Here is a 21,769-nt window from a genome sequence, read left to right as displayed (position 1 = left end):
GCCCTAGGAGGCATTCAGGCTGCTGTGACCTCACAAGCACAGCCAGCAGCCATGAGACTGCCACTCGCAGAGGAGGCACTGAGGCTGCTGTGACCTCACAAGCACAGCCAGCAGCCATGAGACTGCCACTGGCAGAGGAGGCACTGAGCCTTCTGTGACCTCACAAGCACAGCCAGCAGCCATGAGACTGCCACGGCCAAGGAGGCATTCAGGCTTGTGTGACCTCAGAATCACAGGCAGCAGCCATGAGCCTGATATTGGCCTAGGAGGCACTGAGTCTGCTGTGACGTCACAAGCACAGCCAGCAGCCATGAGCCTGATACTGGCCTGTGAGGCACTGAGGCTGCTGTGACCTCACAAGCACAGCCAGCAGGAGGCACTGCAAACTAACTGTTGAGGCACTGAGTCTGCTGTGACCTCACAAACAGAGCCAGCAGGGGACGCTGGACACTAAACTATGAGGCACTGAGGCTGCTGTGACCTCAGAAGCACAGCCAGCAGCCATGAGCCTGCCACTGGCCTAGGAGGCACTGAGGCTGCGGTGACCTCACAAGCACAGCCAGCAGCCATGAGCCTGATACTGGCCTAGGAGGCACTGAGGCTGCTGTGATGTCACAAGCACAGCCAGCAGCCATGAGCCTGATATTGGCCTGGGAGGCACTGAGGCTGCTGTGACGTCACAAGCACAGCCAGCAGCCATGAGCCTGATACTGGCCTGTGAGGCACTGAGGCTGCTGTGACCTCACAAGCACAGCCAGCAGGAGGCACTGCAAACTAACTGTTGAGGCACTGAGTCTGCTGTGACCTCACAAGCACAGCCAGCAGGGGGCGCTGCACCCTAACTATAGAGGCACTGAGTCTGCTGTGACCTTACAATCAGAGCCAGCAGGGGACGCTGGACACTAAACTATGAGGCATTCAGGCTGCTGTGACATCACAATCACAGCCAGCAGCCATGACCCTGCCACTGGCCAAGGAGGCATTCAGGCTTCTGTGACCTCACAAGCACAGCCAGCAGCCATGAGCCTGATACTGGCCTAGGAGGCACTGAGGCAGCTGTGACCTCAGAAGCACAGCCAGCAGCCATGAGCATGGCACTGGCCTCAGAGGCACTGAGGCTGCTGTGACCTCACAGGCAGAGCCAGCAGCCATGAGCCTGATACTGGCCTGTGAGGCACTGAGGCTGCTGTGACCTCACAAGCACAGCCAGCAGCCAGGAGCCTGACACTAGTCTAGGAGGCATTCAGGCTGCTGTGACCTCAGAAGCACAGCCAGCAGCCATGAGCATGATACTGGCCTAGGAGGCACTGAGTCTGCTGTGACCTCACAAGCACAGCCAGCATCCATGAGCCTGCCACTGGACTCGGAGGCACTGAGGCTGCTGTGACCTCACAAGCACAGCCAGCAGCCATGAGCCTGATACTGGCCTAGGAGGCACTGAGGCTGCTGTGATGTCACAAGCACAGCCAGCAGCCATGAGCCTGATATTGGCCTGGGAGGCACTGAGGCTGCTCAGACCTCACAAGCACAGCCAGCAGGGGGCGCTGCACACTAACTGTAGAGGCACGGAGTCTGCTGTGACCTCACAAGCAGAGCCAGCAGGGGACGCTGGACACTAAACTATGAGGCACTGAGGCTGCTGTGACCTCACAAGCAGGAGCCAGCAGCCATGAGCCTGATATTGGCCTGCGAGGCACTGAGGCTGCTGTGACCTCACAAGCACAGCCAGCAGCCATGAGCCTGATACTGGTCTAGGAGGCACTGAGGCAGCTATGACCTCACAAGCACAGCCAGCAGCCATGAGACTGCCACTGGCAGAGGAGGCACTGAGGCTGCTGTGACCTCACAAGCACAGCCAGCAGGAGGCACTGCACACTAACTTTTGAGGCACTGAGTCTGCTGTGACCTCACAAACAGAGCCAGCAGGGGACGCTGGACACTAAACTATGAGGCACTGAGTCTGCTGTGAGCTCACAAGCACAGCCAGCAACCATGAGCCTGCCACTGGCCTAGGAGGCATTCAGGCTGCTGTGACCTCACAAGCACAGCCAGCAGCCATGAGCATGATACTGGCCTAGGAGGCACTGAGGCTGTTGTGACCTCACAAGCAGAGCCAGCAGGGGGCGCTGCACACTTGCTTTTGAGGCACTGAGTCTGCTGAGACGTCACAAACAGAGCCAGCAGGGGACGCTGGACACTAAACTATGAGGCACTGAGGCTGCTGTGACCTCACAAGCACAGCCAGCAGCCATGAGTCTGCCACTGGCCTCGGAGGCACTGAGTCTGCTGTGACCTCGGAAGTACAGCCAGCAGCCATGAGCCTGACACTGGCCTGAGAGGCACTGAGGCTGCTGTGACCTCACAAGCACAGCCAGCAGCCATGAGACTGCCACTGGCCAAGGAGGCATTCAGGCTTCTGTGACCTCAGAAGCACAGGCAGCAGCCAAGAGCCTGCCACCGGAAGAGGAGGCACTGAGGCAGCTGTCACCTCACAAGCACAGCCAGCAGCCATGAGACTGCCACTGGCAGAGGAGTCACTGAGGCTGCTGTGACGTCGCAAGCACAGCCAGCAGCCATGAGCCTGATACTGGACTGTGAGGCACTGAGGCTGCTGTGACCTCACAAGCACAACCAGCAGCGGGTACTGCACACTAACTTTTGAGGCACTGAGTCTGCTGTGACCTCACAAACAGAGCCAGCAGGGGACGCTGGACACTAAACTATGAGGCACTGAGGCTGCTGTGACCTCACAAGCACAGCCAGCAGCCATGAGACTGCCACTGGTCTTGGAGGCATTCAGGCTTCTGTGACCTCACAAGCACAGCCAGTAGGGGACGCTGGACACCAAACTACGAGGCACTGAGGATGCTGTGACCTCACAAGCACAGCCAGCAGCCATGACCCTGCCACTGGCCTAGGAGGCATTCAGGCTGCTGTGACCTCACAAGCACAGCCTGCAGCCATGAGCATGATACTGGCCTTTGAGGCACTGAGGCTGCTGTGACCTCAAAAGCGCAGCCAGCAGCCATGAGCCTGATACTGGCCTGTGAGGCACTGAGGCTGCTGTGACCTCACAAGCAGAGCCAGCAGGGGACGCTGGACACTAAACTATGAGGCACTGATGCTGCTGTGACCTCACAAGCAGAGCCAGCAGCCATGAGACTGCCACTGGCCAAGGAGGCATTCAGGCTTCTGTGACCTCAGAAGCACAGCCAGCAGCCATGACCCTGCCACTGGCCTCAGAGGCACTGAGGCTGCTGTGACCTCACAAGCACAGCCAGTACGGGGCGATGGACACTAACCTAAGAGGCACTGAGGCTGCTGTGACCTCACAAGCACAGCCAGCAGCCATGAGACTGCCACTGGCAGAGGAGGCACTGAGGCTCCTGTGACCTCACAAGCACAGCCAGCAGCCATGAGCCTGCCACTGGCCTGAGAGGCACTGAGGCTGCTATGATGTCACAAGCACAGCCAGCAGCCATGACCCTGACACTGGCCTAGGAGGCACTGAGGTTGCTGTGACATAACAAGCACAGCCAGCAGGGGGCGCTGGACACTAAACTATGAGGCACTGAGTGTGCTGTGACCTCACAAGCAGAGCCAGCAGCCATGAGACTGCCACTGGCAGAGGAGGCACTGAGGCTGCTGTGACCTCACAAGCACAGCCAGCAGCCATGAGACTGCCAATGGCAGAGGAGGCACTGAGGCTTCTGTGACCTCACAAGCACAGCCAGCAGCCATGAGACTGCCACGGCCTAGGAGGCATTCAGGCTTGTGTGACCTCAGAAGCACAGCCAGCAGCCATGACCCTGACACTGGCCTAGGAGGCATTCAGGCTGCTGTGACCTCACAAGCACAGCCAGCAGCCATGAGCATGTTACTGGCCTAGGAGGCACTGAGGCTGCTGTGACCTCACAAGCACAGCCAGCAGCCGTGAGCCTGCCACTGGACTCGGAAGCACTGAGGCTGCTGTGACCTCACAAGCACAGCCAGCAGCCATGAGACTGCCACTGTCAGAGGAGGCACTGAGGCTTCTGTGACCTCACAAGCACAACCAGCAGCCATGAGACTGCCACAGGCCTAGGAGGCATTCAGGCTGCTGTGACCTCCCAAGCACAGCCAGCAGCCATGAGCATGATACTGGCCTAGGAGACACTGAGGCTGCTGTGACCTCAAAAGCACAGCCAGCAGGGGGCGCTGCACACTAACTTTGGAGGCAGTGGGGCTGCTCTGACCTCACAAGCAGAGCCAGCAAGGGACGCTGGACACTAAACTATGAGGCACTGAGGCTGCTGTGACCTCACAATCACAGCCAGCAGCCATGAGCCTGCCACTGGCCTAGGAGGCATTCAGGCTGCTGTGACCTCACAAGCACAGCCAGCAGCCATGAGCATGGCACTGGCCTGTGAGGCACTGAGGCTGCTGTGACCTCACAAGCACAGCCAGCAGCCATGAGCCTGATACTGGCGTGTGAGGCACTGAGGCTGCTGTGACCTCAAAAGCACAGCCAGCACGGGGCGCTGCACACTAACTTTTGAGGCACTGAGTCTGCTGTGACCTCACAAGCAGAGCCAGCAGGGATCGGTGGACACTAAACTATGAGGCACTGAGGCTGCTGTGACCTCACAATCACAGCCAGCAGCCATGAGACTGCCACGGCCAAGGAGGTATTCAGGCTGCTGTGACCTCACAAGCACAGCCAGCAGCCAGGAGCCTGCCACTGGCCTAGGAGGCATTCAGGCTGCTGTGACCTCACAAGCACAGTCAGCAGCCATGAGCATAATACTGGCCTCAGAGGCACTGAGGCTGCTGTGACCTCACAAGCACAGCCAGCAGGGGACGCTGGACACTGAACTATGAGGCACTGAGTCTGCTGTGACCTCACAAGCAGAGCCAGCAGCCATGAGCCTGCCACTGGCCTAGGAGGCATTCAGGCTGCTGTGACCTCACAAGCACAGCCAGCAGCCATGAGCCTGCCACTGGCAGAGGAGGCACTGAGGCTGCTGTGACCTCACAAGCACAGCCAGCAGCCATGAGCCTGCCACTGGCCTAGGAGGCATTCAGGCTGCTGTGAGCTCACAAGCACAGCCAGCAGCCATGAGCCTGCCACTGGCCTTAGAGGCACTGAGGCTGCTGTGACCTCACAAGCACAGCCAGCAGCGATGAGCATGACACTGGTAGAGGAGGAACTGGGGCTGCTGTGACCTCACAAGCACAGCCAGCAGGGGGCGCTGCACACTAACTTTTGAGGCACTGTGTCTGCTGTGACCTCACACTCACAGCCAACAGGGGACGCTGGACACGAACTATGAGGCACTGAGGCTGCTGTGACCTCACAAGCAGAGCCAGCAGCCATGAGCCTGCCACTGGCCTGGGAGGCAGTGAGGCTGCTGTGACCTCACAAGCAGAGCCAGCAGCCATGAGCCTGCCACTGGCCTGGGAGGCAGTGAGGCTGCTGTGACCTCACAAGCACAGCCAGCAGCCATGACCCTGACACTGGCCTTAGAGGCACTGAGGCTGCTGTGACCTCACAAGCACAGCCAGCAGCCATGAGCCTGCCACTGGGCTAGGAGCCATTCAGGCTGCTGTGACCTCAGAAGCACAGCCAGCAGCCATGAGCCTGACACTGGTCTAGGAGGCATTCAGACTGCTGTGACCTCACAAGCACAGCCAGCAGCCAGGAGCCTGCCACTGGCCTTAGAGGCACTGAGGCTGCTGTGACCTCACAAGCACAGCCAGCAGCCATGAGAATGGCACTATCCACGGAAACACTGAGACTGCTCTGATCTCAGAAGCACAGCCAGCAGAGCCATGACCCTGACACTGGCAGAGGAGGCACTGAGGCTGCTGTGAGCTCACAACACAGCCAGCAGGGGGCACTGGAGATAACCTATCAGGCACTGAGTCTGCTGTGACCTCACAAGCACAGCCAGTAGGGGGCGATGGACACTAACCTAGGAGGCACTGAGGTTGCTGTGACCACAAAAGCACAGCCAGCAGCCATGATACTGCCCCTGGCCTCAGAGGCACTGAGGCTGCTGTGACCTCACAATCACAGTCAGCAGCCAGGAGCCTGCCATGGCTTAGGAGGCACTCAGGCTGCTGTGACGTCACAAGCACAGCCAGCAGCCATGAGACTGCCACTGGCCTAGGTGGCATTCAGGCTTGTGTGAACTCAGAAGCACAGCCAGCAGCCATGAGACTGACACTGGTCTAGGAGGCACTGAGGCTGCTCTGACCTCACAAGCACAGCCAGCAGCGGGCGCTGCACACTAACTATAGAGCCACTGAGTCTGCTGTGACCTCACAAGCAGAGCCAGCAGGGGACGCTGGACACTAAACTATGAGGCACTGAGGCTGCTGTGACCTCACAAGCACAGCCAGCAGTCATGACCCTGACACTGGCCTAGGAGGCACTCAGGCTGCTGTGACCTCAGAAGCACAGCCAGCAGCCATGAGCCTGATACTGGCCTAGGAGGCACTGAGGCAGCTGTGACCTCACAAGCACAGCCAGCAGCCATGAGCCTGATACTGGCCTGTGAGGCACTGAGGCTGCTGTGACCTCACAAGCAGAGCCAGCAGGGGGCGCTGCACACTGACTTTTGAGGCACTGAGTCTGCTGTGACCTCACAAACAGAGCCATCAGGGGACGCTGGACACTAAACTATGAGGCACTGAGGCTGCTGTGACCTCACAAGCACAGCCAGCAGCCATGAGCCTGACAGTGGCAGAGGAGGCACTGAGGCAGCTGTGACCTCACAAGCACAGCCAGCAGCCATGAGCATGGCACTGGGCTAGGAGGCACTGAGGCTGCTGTGACCTCACAAGCACAGCCAGCAGCCATGAGACTGACACTGGCAGAGGAGGCACTGAGGCTGCTGTGACCTCAGAAGCACAGCCAGCAGCCCTGAGCCTGACACTGGGCTAGGAGGCATTCAGGCTGCTGTGACCTCACAAGCACAGCCAGCCGCCATGAGACTGCCACGGCCAAGGAGGCATTCAGGCTTGTGTGACCTCAGAAGCACAGCCAGCAGCCATGAGCCTGCCACTGGCCTAGGAGGCATTCAGGCTGCTGTGAGCTCACAAGCACAGCCAGCAGCCATGAGACTGCCACTGGCAGAGGAGGCACTGAGGCTGCTGTGACCTCACAAGCACAGCCAGCAGCCATGAGCCTGCCACTGGCCTGAGAGGCTCTGAGGCTGCTGTGACGTCACAAGCACAGCCAGCAGCCATGAGCCTGCCACTGGCCTAGGAGGCACTGAGGTTGCTGTGACCTCAGAAGCACAGCCAGCAGCCAGGAGCCTGACACTAGTCTAGGAGGCATTCAGGCGGCTGTGACCTCACAAGCACAGGCAGCAGCCATGAGCATGATACTGGCCTAGGAGGCACTGAGTCTGCTGTGACCTCACAATCACAGCCAGCAGCTGTGAGCCTGCCACTGGACTCGGAGGCACTGAGGCTGCTGTGACCTCACAAGCACAGCCAGCAGCCATGAGACTGCCACTGGCCAAGGAGGCACTGAGGCTTCTGTGACCTCACAAGCACAGCCAGCAGCCATGAGACTGCCAATGGCCTCAGAGGCACTGAGGCTGCTGTGAGCTCACAAGCACAGCCAGCAGCCAGGAACCTGATACTGGCCTGTGAGGCACTGAGGATGCTGTGACCTCACAAGCACAGCCAGCAGGGGGCGCTGCACACTATCTTTTGAGACACTGAGTCTGCTGTGACCTCACAAGCAGAGCCAGCAGGGGACGCTGGACACTAAACTATGAGGCACTGAGGCTGCTGTGACCTCACAATCACAGCCAGCAGCCATGAGTCTGCCACTGGCCTAGGAGGCATTCAGGCTTCTGTGAGCTCACAAGCACAGCCAGCAGCCATGAGCCTGACAGTGGCAGAGGACGCACTGAGGCAGCTGTGACCTCACAAGCACAGCCAGCAGCCATGAGACTGCCACTGGCAGAGGAGGCACTGAGCCTTCTGTGACCTCACAAGCACAGCCAGCAGCCATGAGCCTGATACTGGCCTGTGAGGCACTGAGGCTGCTGTGACCTCACAAGCACAGCCAGCAGGGGGCGCTGCACACTAACTTTTGAGGCACTGAGTCTGCTGTGACCTCACAAACAGAGCCAGCAGGGGACGCTGGACACTAAACTATGAAGCACTGAGGCTGCTGTGACCTCACAAGCACAGCCAGCAGCCATGAGCCTGCCACTGGCCTTTGAGGCACTGAGGCTGCTGTGACCTCACAAGCACAGCCAGCAGCCATGAGCCTGACACTGATCTAGGAGGCATTCAGGCTGCTGTGACCTCACAAGCACAGCCAGCAGCCATGAGCCTGATACTGGCCTGAGAGGCACTGAGGTTGCTGTGACCTCACAACACAGACAGCAGCCATGAGGATGGCACTATCCACGGAGACACTGAGACTGCTGTGACCTCAGAAGCACAGCCAGCAGCCATGACCCTGACACTGGCAGAGGAGGCACTGAGGCTGCTGTGACCTCACAACACAGCCAGCAGGAGCACTGGAGATAACCTATCAGGCACTGAGTCTGCTGTGACCTCACAATCACAGCCAGCAGGGGACGCTGGACACTAAACTATGAGGCACTGAGGCTGCTGTGAGCTCACAAGCACAGCCAGCAGCCATGAGCCTGTCACTGGGCTAGGAGTCATTCAGGCTGCTGTGACCTCACAAGCACAGCTAGCAGCCATGAGACTGCCATGGTCTAGGAGGCACTCAGTCTGCTGTGACGTCACAAGCACAGCCAGCAGCCACGAGCCTGCCAGCGGCAGAGGAGGCACTGAGGCTGCTGTGACCTCACAAGCACAGCCAGCAGGGGGCGCTGCACACTTACCTAAGAGGCACTGAGGCTGCTGTGACCTCACTAGCAGAGCTGGCAGGAGATGCTGGACACTAAACTATGAGGCACTGAGGCTGCTGCGACCTCACAAGCACAGCCAGCAGCCATGAGCCTGCCACTGGCCTAGGAGGCATTCAGGTTTGTGTGACCTCAGAAGAACAGCCAGCAGCCATGAGACTGCCACTGGTCTAGGAGGCATTCAGGCTGCTGTGACGTCACAAGCACAGCCAGCAGCCATGAGCATGGCACTGGCCTCAGAGGCACTGAGGCTGCTGTGAGCTCACAAGCACAGCCAGCAACCATGAGCCTGATACTGGCCTTAGAGGCACTGAGGCTGCTGTGACCTCACAAGCACAGCCAGCACGGGGCGCTGCACACTAACTGTTGAGGCACTGAGTCTGCTGTGACCTCACAAACAGAGCCAGCAGGGATCACTGGACACTAAACTATGAGGCACTGAGGCTGCTGTGACCTCACAATCACAGCCAGCAGCCATGACACTGCCACGGCCAAGGAGGCATTCAGGCTTGTGTGACCTCAGAAGCACAGCCAGCAGCCATGACCCTGACACTGGCCAAGGAGGCATTCAGGCTGCTGTGACCTCACAAGCACAGCCAGCAGCCATGAGCATGATACTGGCCTAGGAGGCACTGAGGCTGCGGTGACCTCACAAGCACAGCCAGCAGCCAGGAGCCTGATACTGACCTGTGAGGCACTGAGGCTGCTGTGACCTCACAAGCACAGCCAGCAGGGGGCGCTGCACACTATCTTTTGAGACACTGAGTCTGCTGTGACCGCACAAACAGAGCCAGCAGGGGACGCTGGACACTAAACTATGAGGCACTGAGGCTGCTGTGACCTCACAATCACAGCCAGCAGCCATGAGTCTGCCACTGGCCTAGAAGGCATTCAGGCTTCTGTGAGCTCACAAGCACAGCCAGCAGCCATGAGCCTGCCACTGGCAGAGGAGGCACTGAGGCTGCTGTGACCTCACAAGCACAGCCAGCAGCCATGAGCATGATACTGGCCTGAGAGGCACTGAGGTTGCTGTGACCTCACAAGCACAGCCAGCAGGGGGCGCTGCACAGTAATTATAGAGGCACTGAGTCTGCTGTGACCTCACAAGCACAGCCAGCAGGGGACGTTGGACACTAAACTATGAGGCACTGATGTTGCTGTGACCTCACAAGCAGAGCCAGCAGCCATGAGACTGCCACTGGCCAAGGAGGCATTCAGGCTTCTGTGACCTCAGAAGCACAGCCAGCAGCCATGAGCCTGATACTGGCCTGAGAGGCACTGAGGCAGCTGTGACCTCACAAGCACAGCCAGCAGCCATGAGACTGCCACTGGCCTCAGAGGCACTGAGTCTGCTGTGACCTCACAAGCAGAGCCAGCAGCCATGAGACTGCCACTGGCAGAGGAGGCATTCAGGCTTCTGTGACCTCAGAAGCACAGCCAGCAGCCATGAGCCTGACACTGGCCTAGGAGGCACTGAGGCTGCTGTGACCTCACAAGCACAGCCAGCAGCCATGAGACTGACACTGGCAGAGGAGGCACTGAGGCAGCTGTGACCTCACATGCACAGCCAGCAGCCCTGAGCCTGACACTGGGCTAGGAGGCATTCAGGCTGCTGTGACCTCACAAGCACAGCCAGCAGCCATGAGACTGCGACGGCCAAGGAGGCATTCAGGCTTGTGTGACCTCAGAAGCACAGCCAGCAGCCATGAGCCTGCCACTGGTCTAGGAGGCATTCAGCCTGCTGTGAGCTCACAAGCACAGCCAGCAGCCATGAGACTGCCACTGGCAGAGGAGGCACTGAGTCTGCTGTGACCTCAGAAGCACAGCCAGCAGCCATGAGCCTGCCACTGGCCTGAGAGGCTCTGAGGCTGCTGTGACGTCACAAGCACAGCCAGCAGCCATGAGCCTGCCACTGGCCTAGGAGGCACTGAGGTTGCTGTGACCTCAGAAGCACAGCCAGCAGCCAGGAGCCTGACACTAGTCTAGGAGGCATTCAGGCGGCTGTGACCTCACAAGCACAGCCACCAGCCATGAGCATGATACTGGCCTAGGAGGCACTGAGTCTGCTGTGACCTCACAATCACAGCCAGCAGCTGTGAGCCTGCCACTGGACTCGGAGGCACTGAGGCTGCTGTGACCTCACAAGCACAGCCAGCAGCCATGAGACTGCCACTGGACTCGGAGGCACTGAGGCTTCTGTGACCTCACAAGCACAGCCAGCAGCCATGAGACTGCCAATGGCCAAGGAGGCATTCAGGCTTGTGTGACCTCAGAAGCACAGCCAGCAGCCATGACCCTGACACTGGCCTAGGAGGCATTCAGGCTGCTGTGACCTCACAAGCACAGCCAGCAGCCATGAGCATGATACTGGCCTCAGAGGCACTGAGTCTGCTGTGACCTCACAAGCACAGCCAGCAGCCAGGAGCCTGATACTGGCCTGTGAGGCACTGAGGCTGCTGTGACCTCACAAGCACAGCCAGCAGGGGGCGCTGCACACTATCTTTTGAGACACTGAGTCTGCTGTGACCTCACAAACAGAGCCAGCAGCCATGAGTCTGCCACTGGCCTAGGAGGCATTCAGGCTTCTGTGAGCTCACAAGCACAGCCAGCAGCCATGAGCCTGCCACTGGCAGAGGAGGCACTGAGGCTGCTGTGACCTCACAAGCACAGCCAGCAGCCATGAGCATGGCACTATCCTTGGAGACAATGAGGCTGCTGTGACCTCACAAGCACAGCCAGCAGCCAAGAGCCTGACACTGGCAGAGGAGGCACTCAGGCTGCTGTGAACTCACAAGCACAGCCAGCAGGGGGCGCTGGACACCAACTTTTGAGGCACTGAGTCTGCTGTGACCTCACAGGCACAGGCAGCAGCCATGAGCCTCCCATGGCCTAGGAGGCACTCAGGCTACTGCGACGTGACAAGCGCAGCTGGCAGCCAGCAGCCTGATATTGGCCTATGAACCACTGAGGCTGGTGTGACCCCACCAGCACAGCCAGTAGGGGGGGCTGGACACTTACCTATGAGGCACAGGGTCTGCTGTGACCTCACTAGGAGAGCCAGCAGGGGACGCTGGACACTAAACTATGCGGCACTGAGTCTGCTGTGACCTCACAAGCAGAGCCAGCAGCCATGAGCCTGCCACTAGCCTAGGAGACATTCAGGCTGCTGTGACCTCAGAAGCACAGCCAGCAGCCATGAGCCTGATACTGGCCTAGGAGGCACTGAGGCAGCTGTGACGTCACAAGCACAGCCAGCAGCCATGAGCCTGACACTGGCCTGTGAGGCACTGAGGCTGCTGTGACCTCACAAGCACAGCCAGCAGGGGGCGCTGCACACTAAACTATGAGGCACTGAGGCTGCTGTGAGCTCACAATCATAGCCAGCAGCCATGAGCCTGCCACTGGGCTAGGAACCATTCAGGCTGCTGTGACCTCACAAGCACAGCCAGCAGCCATGAGCCTGACACTGGCAGAGGAGGCACTGGGGCTGCTGTGACCTCAGAAGCACAGCCAGCAGCCATGAGCCTGACACGAGCAGAGGAGGCATTCACGCTTCTGTGAGCTCACAAGCACAGCCAGCAGCCATGACCCTGCCACTGGCCTCAGAGGCACTGAGGCTGCTGTGACCTCACAAGCACAGCCAGTAGGGGGAGATGGACACTAACCTATGAGGCACTGAGGCTGCTGTGACCTCACAAGCACAGCCACCAGCCATGAGACTGCCACTGGCCTCAGAGGCACTGAGGCTGCTGTGACCTCACAAGCACAGCCAGCAGCCATGAGCATGGCACTGGCCTGAGAGGCACTGAGGCTGCTGTGATGTCACAAGCACAGCTAGCAGCCATGAGCCTGCCACTGGCCTAGGAGGCACTGAGGTTGCTGTGACCTCACAAGCACAGCCAGCAGGGGGCGATGGACACTTACCTATGAGGCACTGAGTGTGCTGTGACCTCAGAAGCAGAGCCAGCAGCCATGAGCCTGCCACTGGCCTAGGAGGCATTCAGGCTGCTGTGACCTCACAAGCACAGGCAGCAGCCATGAGCCTGCCACTGGCAGAGGAGGCACTGAGGCAGCTGTGACCTCACAAGCACAGCCAGCAGCCATGAGACTGCCACTGGCAGAGGAGGCACTGAGGCTTCTGTGACCTCACAAGCACAGCCAGCAGCCATGAGACTGCCACTGGCCTCAGAGGCACTAAGGCTGCTGTGACCTCACAAGCACAGCCAGCAGCCATGAGACTGCCACGGCCAAGGAGGCATTCAGGCTTGTGTGACCTCAGAAGCACAGCCAGCAGCCATGACCCTGCCACTGACAGAGGAGGCACTGAGGCTGCTGTGACGTCACAAGCACAGCCAGCAGCCATGAGCCTGCCACTGGCCTGAGAGGCACTGAGTCTGCTGTGACGTCACAAGCACAGCCAGCAGCCATGAGCCTGCCACTGGCCTAGGAGGCACTGAGGTTGCTGTGACCTCAGAAGGACAGCCAGCAGCCAGGAGCCTGACACTACCCTAGGAGGCATTCAGGCTGCTGTGACCTCACAAGCACAGGCAGCAGCCATGAGCATGATACTGGCCTATGAGGCACTGAGTCTGCTGTGACCTCACAAGCACAGCCAGCAGCCGTGAGCCTGCCACTGGACTCGGAGGCACTGAGGCTGCTGTGACCTCACAAGCACAGCCAGCAGCCATGAGACTGCCACTGGCAGAGGAGGCACTGAGGCTGCTGTGACCTCACAAGCACAGCCAGCAGCCATGAGACTGCCAATGGCCTCAGAGGCACTGAGGCTGCTGTGACCTCACAAGCACAGCCAGCAGCCATGAGACTGCCACGGCCAAGGAGGCATTCAGGCTTGTGTGACCTCAGAAGCACAGCCAGCAGCCATGACCCTGACACTGGCCTAGGAGGCATTCAGGCTGCTGTGACCTCACAAGCACAGCCAGCAGCCATGAGCATGATACTGGCCTCAGAGGCACTGAGGCTGCTGTGACCTCACAAGCACAGCCAGCACTCATGAGCATGATACAGGCCTGAGAGGCACTGAGGCTGCTGTGACCTCACAAGCACAGCCAGCAGGGGATGCTGTACACTAAACTATGAGGCACTGAGGCTGCTGTGACCTCACAAGCACAGCCAGCAGCCATGAGCCTGATACTGGCAGAGGAGGCACTGAGGCTGCTGTGACCTCACAAGCACAGCCAGCAGGGGGCGCTGGACACCAACTTTTGAGGCACTGAGTCTGCTGTGACCGCACAATCACAGCCAGCAGGGCATGCTGGACACTAAACTATGAGGCACTGAGGCTGCTGTGAGCTCACAAGCACAGCCAGCAGCCATGAGCCTGCCACTGGCCTAGGAGGCATTCAGGCTGCTGTGACCTCACAAGCACAGCCAGCAGCCATGAGACTGCCACTGGGCTAGGAGGCACTGAGGCTGCTGTGAGCTCACAAGCACAGCCAGCAGCCATGAGCATGGCACTATCCATGGAGACACTGAGGCTGCTGTGACCTCACAAGCACAGCCAGCAGCCATGAGCCTGACCCTGGCAGAGGAGGCACTGAGGCTGCTGTGACCTCACAAGCACAGCCAGCAGCCATGAGCCTGCCACTGGCCTAGGAGGCACTGAGGATGCTGTGGCCTCACAAGCACAGCCAGCAGCCATGAGACTGCCACTGGGCTAGGAGGCACTGAGGCTGCTGTGAGCTCACAAGCACAGCCAGCAGCCATGAGCATGGCACTATCCATGGAGACACTGAGGCTGCTGTGACCTCACAAGCATAGCCAGCAGCCATGAGCCTGACCCTGGCAGAGGAGGCACTGAGGCTGCTGTGACCTCACAAGCACAGCCAGCAGCCATGAGCCTGCCACTGGCCTAGGAGGCACTGAGGATGCTGTGACCTCACAAGCACAGCCAGCAGCCATGAGCATGGCACTGGCCTGAGAGGCACTGAGGCTGCTGTGATGTCACAAGCACAGCCAGCAGCCATGAGCCTGCCACTGGCCTAGGAGGCACTGAGGTTGCTGTGACATAACAAGCACAAGCAGCAGGGGGCGCTGGACACTTACCTATGAGGCACTGAGTGTGCTGTGACCTCAGAAGCAGAGCCAGCAGCCATGAGCCTGCCACTGGCCTTGGAGGCATTCAGGCTGCTGTGACCTGACAAGCACAGGCAGCAGCCATGAGCCTGCCACTGGCAGAGGAGGCACTGAGGCTGCTGTGACCTCACAAGCACAGCCAGCAGCCATGAGACTGCCACTGGCCTCAGAGGCACTGAGGCTGCTGTGACCTCACAAGCACAGCCAGCAGCCATGAGACTGCCACGGCCAAGGAGGCATTCAGGCTTGTGTGACCTCAGAAGCACAGCCAGCAGCCATGACCCTGCCACTGGCCTAGGAGGCATTCAGGCTGCTGTGACCTCACAAGCACAGCCAGCAGCCATGAGCATGATACTGGCCTGAGAGGCACTGAGGCTGCTGTGACCTCACAAGCACAGCCAGCAGGGGGCGCTGGACACTAAACTATGAGGCACTGAGGCTGCTGTGACCTCAAAAGCACAGCCAGCAGCCATGAGCATGGCACTATCCATGGAGACACTGAGGCTGCTGTGACCTCAGAAGCACAGCCAGCAGCCATGAGCCTGACACTGGCAGAGGAGGCACTGGGGCTGTTGTGACCTCACAAGCACAGCCAGCAGGGGGCGCTGGACACCAACTTTTGAGGCACTGAGTCTGCTGTGACCTCACAATCACAGCCAGCAGGGGACGCTGGACACTAAACTATGAGGCACTGAGTCTGCTGTGACCTCAGAAGCACAGCCAGCAGCCATGAGCCTGATACTGTCCTGGGAGGCACTGAGGCTGCTTTGACCTCACAAGGAGAGCCAGCAGGGGGCACTGCACACTAACTTTTAAGGCACTGAGTCTGGTGTAACCTCACAAACAGAGCCAGCAGCCCTGAGCCTGACACTGGCAGAGGAGGCACTGAGGCAGCTGTGACCTCACAAGCACAGCCAGCAGCCATGAGCATGGCACTGGCCTCAGAGGCACTGAGGCTGCTGTGACCTCACAAGCAGAGCCAGCAGCCATGAGCCTGATACTGGTCTGTGAGGTACTGAGGCTGCTGTGACCTCACAAGCACAGCCAGCAGCCATGAGCCTGACACTGGCCTGAGAGGCACTGAGGCTGCTGTGACCTCTCAAGGACAGCCAGCAGCCATGAGACTGCCACTGGCAGAGGAGGCACTGAGGCTGCTGTGACCTCACAAGCACAGCCAGCAGCCATGAGCCTGACACTGCGCTAGGAGGCATCCAGGCTGCTGTGACCTCACAAGCACAGCCAGCAGCCATGAGCCTGATACTGGCCTGAGAGGCACTTAGGTTGCTGTGACCTCACAACACAGCCAGCAGCCATGAGGATGGCACTATCCACGGAGACACTGAGACTGTTGTGACCTCACAAGCAGAGCCAGCAGCCATGACCCTGACACTGGCAGAGGAGGCACTGAGGCTGCTGTGAGCTCACAACACAGCCAGCAGGGGACACTGGAGATAACCTATCAGGCACTGAGTCTGCTGTGACCTCACAAGCACAGCCAGTAGGGGGCGATCGACACTAAGCTAGGAGGCACTGAGGCTGCTGTTACCACAAAAGCACAGCCAGCAGCCATGAGACTGCCACTGGCCTCAGAGGCACTGAGGCTGCTGTGACCTCACAATCACAGCCAGCAGCCATGACCCTGACACTGGTCTAGGAGGCACTGAGGCTGCTGTGACCTCACAAGCACAGCCAGCAGGGGGCGCTGCACACTAACTATAGAGCCACTGAGTCTGCTGTGACCTCACAAGCAGAGCCAGCAGGGATCACTGGACACTAAACTATGAGGCACTGAGGCTGCTGTGACCTCACAAGCACAGCCAGCAGCCATGAGCCTGACAGTGGCCTAGGAGGCATTCAGGCTGCTGTGACCTCAGAAGCACAGCCAGCAGCCATGAGCATGACAGTGGCAGAGGAGGCACTGAGGCAGCTGTGACCTCACAAGCAGAGCCAGCAGCCATGACCCTGACACTGGCCTCAGAGGCACTGAGGTTGCTGTGACCTCAGAAGCACAGCCAGCAGCCATGAGCCTGATACTGGCCTGTGAGGCACTGAGGCTGCTGTGACCTCACAAGCACAGCCAGCAGGGGGCGCTGCACACTAACTGTTGAGGCACTGAGTCTGCTGTGACCTCACAAGCACAGCCAGCAGGGGACGCTGGACACTAAACTATGAGGCACTGAGGCTGCTGTGACCTCACAAGCACAGCCAGCAGCCATGACCCTGACACTGGCAGAGGGGGCACTGAGGCAGCTGCGACCTCACAAGCACAGCCAGCAGCCATGAGCATGGCACTGGCCTCAGAGGCACTGAGGCTGCTGTGACCTCAGAAGAACAGCCAGCAGCCATGAGCCTGATACTGGCCTGTGAGGCACTGAGGCTGCTGTGACCTCACAAGCACAGCCAGCAGGGGGCGCTGCACACTAACTTTTGAGGCACTGAGGCTGCTGTGACCTCACAAACAGAGCCAGCAGGGGATGCTGGACACTAAACTATGAGGCACTGAGGCTGCTGTGACCTCACAAGCACAGCCAGCAGCCATGAGTCTGCCACTGGCCTTTGAGGCACTCAGTCTGCTGTGACCTCAGAAGCACAGCCAGCAGCCATGAGCCTGACACTGGCCTGAGAGGCACTGAGGCTACTGTGACCTCACAAGCACAGCCAGCAGCCATGAGACTGCCACTGGCAGAGGAGGCACTGAGGCTGCTATGACCTCACAAGCACAGCCAGCAGGGGATGCTGTACACTAAACTATGAGGCACTGAGGCTGCTGTGACCTCACAAGCACAGCCAGTAGGGCGCGATGGACACTAACCTAGGAGGCACTGAGGCTGCTGTGACCTCACAAGCACAGCCAGCAGCCATGAGCATGGCACTGGCCTCAGAGGCACTGAGGCTGCTGTGACCTCACAAGCAGAGCCAGCAGCCATGAGCCTGATACTGGTCTGTGAGGTACTGAGACTGTTGTGACCTCACAAGCACAGCCAGCAGCCATGAGCCTGACACTGGCCTGAGAGGCACTGAGGCTGCTGTGACCTCTCAAGGACAGCCAGCAGCCATGAGACTGCCACTGGCAGAGGAGGCACTGAGGCTGCTGTGACCTCACAAGCACAGCCAGCAGCCATGAGCCTGACACTGCGCTAGGAGGCATCCAGGCTGCTGTGACCTCACAAGCACAGCCAGCAGCCATGAGCCTGATACTGGCCTGAGAGGCACTTAGGTTGCTGTGACCTCACAACACAGCCAGCAGCCATGAGGATGGCACTATCCACGGAGACACTGAGACTGTTGTGACCTCACAAGCAGAGCCAGCAGCCATGACCCTGACACTGGCAGAGGAGGCACTGAGGCTGCTGTGAGGTCACAACACAGCCAGCAGGGGACACTGGAGATAACCTATCAGGCACTGAGTCTGCTGTGACCTCACAAGCACAGCCAGTAGGGGGCGATCGACACTAAGCTAGGAGGCACTGAGGCTGCTGTTACCACAAAAGCACAGCCAGCAGCCATGAGACTGCCACTGGCCTCAGAGGCACTGAGGCTGCTGTGACCTCACAATCACAGCCAGCAGCCATGACCCTGACACTGGTCTAGGAGGCACTGAGGCTGCTGTGACCTCACAAGCACAGCCAGCAGGGGGCACTGCACACTAACTATAGAGCCACTGAGTCTGCTGTGACCTCACAAGCAGAGCCAGCAGGGGATGCTGGACACTAAACTATGAGGCACTGAGGCTGCTGTGACCTCACAAGCACAGCCAGCAGCCATGAGCCTGACAGTGGCCTAGGAGGCATTCAGGCTGCTGTGACCTCAGAAGCACAGCCAGCAGCCATGAGCATGACAGTGGCAGAGGAGGCACTGAGGCAGCTGTGACCTCACAAGCAGAGCCAGCAGCCATGACCCTGACACTGGCCTCAGAGGCACTGAGGTTGCTGTGACCTCAGAAGCACAGCCAGCAGCCATGAGCCTGATACTGGCCTGTGAGGCACTGAGGCTGCTGTGACCTCACAAGCACAGCCAGCAGGGGGCGCTGCACACTAACTGTTGAGGCACTGAGTCTGCTGTGACCTCACAAGCACAGCCAGCAGGGGACGCTGGACACTAAACTATGAGGCACTGAGGCTGCTGTGACCTCACAAGCACAGCCAGCAGCCATGACCCTGACACTGGCAGAGGGGGCACTGAGGCAGCTGTGACCTCACAAGCACAGCCAGCAGCCATGAGTCTGCCACTGGCCTAGGAGGCACTCAGTCTGCTGTGACCTCAGAAGCATAGCCAGCAGCCATGAGCCTGACACTGGCCTGAGAGGCACTGAGGCTGCTGTGACCTCACAAGCACAGCCAGCAGCCATGAGACTGCCACTGGCAGAGGAGGCACTGAGGCTGCTATGACCTCACAAGCACAGCCAGCAGGGGATGCTGTACACTAAACTATGAGGCACTGAGGCTGCTGTGACCTCACAAGCACAGGCAACAGCCATGAGCCTGCCATGACCTAGGAGGCACTCAGGCTGCTGTGACGTGACAAGCGCAGCCAGCAGCCAGCAGCCTGACATTGGCCTATGAATCACTGAGGCTGGTGTGACCCCACAAGCAGAGCCAGTAGGCGGCGCTGGACACTTACCTATGAGGCACAGGGTCTGCTGTGACCTCACTAGCAGAGCCAGCAGGGGACGCTGGACACTAAACTATGCGGCACTGAGTCTGCTGTGACCTCACAAGCACAGCCAGCAGCCAGGAGCCTGCCACTGGCCTGTGAGGCATTCAGGCTGCTGTGACCTCACAAGCACAGCCAGCAGGGGGCGCTGCACACTAAACTATGAGGCACTGAGGCTGCTGTGAGCTCAAAAGCACAGCCAGCAGCCATGAGCCTGCCACTGGGCTAGGAGCCATTCAGGCTGCTGTGACCTCAGAAGCACAGCCAGCAGCCATGAGCCTGACACTGGCAGAGGAGGCACTGGGGCTGCTGTGACCTCAGAAGCACAGCCAGCAGCCATGAGCCTGACACGGGCAGTGGAGGCATTCACGCTTCTGTTAGCTCACAAGCACAGCCAGCAGCCATGAGCCTGACACTGGTCTAGGAGGCATTCAGGCTGCTGTGACCTCACAAGCACAGCCAGCAGCCATGACCCTGCCACTGGCCTCAGAGGCACTGAGGCTGCTGTGAGCTCACAAGCACAGCCAGTAGGGGGCGATGGACACTAACCTAAGAGGCACTAAGGCTGCTGTGACCTCACAAGCACAGCCAGCAGCCATGAGACTGCCACTGGCCTAGGAGGCACTGAGGCTGCTGTGACCTCACAAGCACAGGCAGCAGCCATGAGCCTGCCACTGGCCTGAGAGGCACTGAGGCTGCTATGATGTCACAAGCACAGCCAGCAGCCATGAGCCTGCCACTGGCCTAGGAGGCACTGAGGTTGCTGTGACATAACAAGCACAGCCAGCAGGGGACGCTGGACACTAAACTATGAGGCACTGAGGCTGCTGTGAGCTCACAATCACAGCCAGCAGCCATGACCCTGACACTGGCCTAGGAGGCACTGAGGCTGCTGTGACCTCACAAGCACAGCAAGCAGCCATGAGCCTCATACTGGCCTAGGAGGCACTGAGGCAGCTGTGACGTCACAAGCAGAGCCAGCAGCCATGAGCCTGCCACTGGATTCAGAGGCACTGAGGCTGCTGTGACCTCACAAGCACAGCCAGCAGCCAGGAGCCTGATACTGGCCTGTGAGGCACTGAGGCTGCTGTGACCTCACAAGCAGAGCCAGCAGGGGACGCTGCACACTAACTTTTGGGGCACTGAGTCTGCTGTGACCTCACAAACAGAGCCAGCAGGAGACGCTGGACACTAAACTATGAGGCACTGAGGCTGCTGTGACCTCAGAAGCACAGCCAGCAGCCATGAGACTGCCACTGGGCTAGGAGTCATTCAGGCTGCTGTGACCTCACAAGCACAGCCAGCAGCCATGAGACTGCCATGGCCTAGGAGGCACTGAGTCTGCTGTGACGTCACAAGCACAGCCAGCAGCCATGAGCCTGACACTGGCAGAGGAGGCACTGAGGCTGCTGTGACCTCAGAAGCACAGCCAGCAGGGGGCGCTGGACACCAACTTTTGAGGCACTGAGTCTGCTGTGACCTCACAAGCACAGGCAACAGCCATGAGCCTGCCATGACCTAGGAGGCACTCAGGCTGCTGTGACGTGACAAGCGCAGCCAGCAGCCAGCAGCCTGACATTGGCCTATGAATCACTGAGGCTGGTGTGACCCCACAAGCAGAGCCAGTAGGCGGCGCTGGACACTTACCTATGAGGCACAGGGTCTGCTGTGACCTCACTAGCAGAGCCAGCAGGGGACGCTGGACACTAAACTATGCGGCACTGAGTCTGCTGTGACCTCACAAGCACAGCCAGCAGCCAGGAGCCTGCCACTGGCCTGTGAGGCATTCAGGCTGCTGTGACCTCACAAGCACAGCCAGCAGGGGGCGCTGCACACTAAACTATGAGGCACTGAGGCTGGTGTGACCTCACAAGCACAGCCAGCAGCCATGAGCCCGCCACTGGGCTAGGAGCCATTCAGGCTGCTGTGACCTCAGAAGCACAGCCAGCAGCCATGAGCCTGACACTGGCAGAGGAGGCACTGGGGCTGCTGTGACCTCAGAAGCACAGCCAGCAGCCATGAGCCTGACACGGGCAGTGGAGGCATTCACGCTTCTGTTAGCTCACAAGCACAGCCAGCAGCCATGAGCCTGACACTGGTCTAGGAGGCATTCAGGCTGCTGTGACCTCACAAGCACA

This window comes from Dromaius novaehollandiae, chromosome 25 (assembly GCF_036370855.1).
Source record: "Dromaius novaehollandiae isolate bDroNov1 chromosome 25, bDroNov1.hap1, whole genome shotgun sequence".
In the NCBI taxonomy this organism is placed as follows: domain Eukaryota; kingdom Metazoa; phylum Chordata; class Aves; order Casuariiformes; family Dromaiidae; genus Dromaius; species Dromaius novaehollandiae.
The sequence above is the reverse complement of the archived record's forward strand: the minus strand, read 5'-3'. Positions refer to the sequence as shown.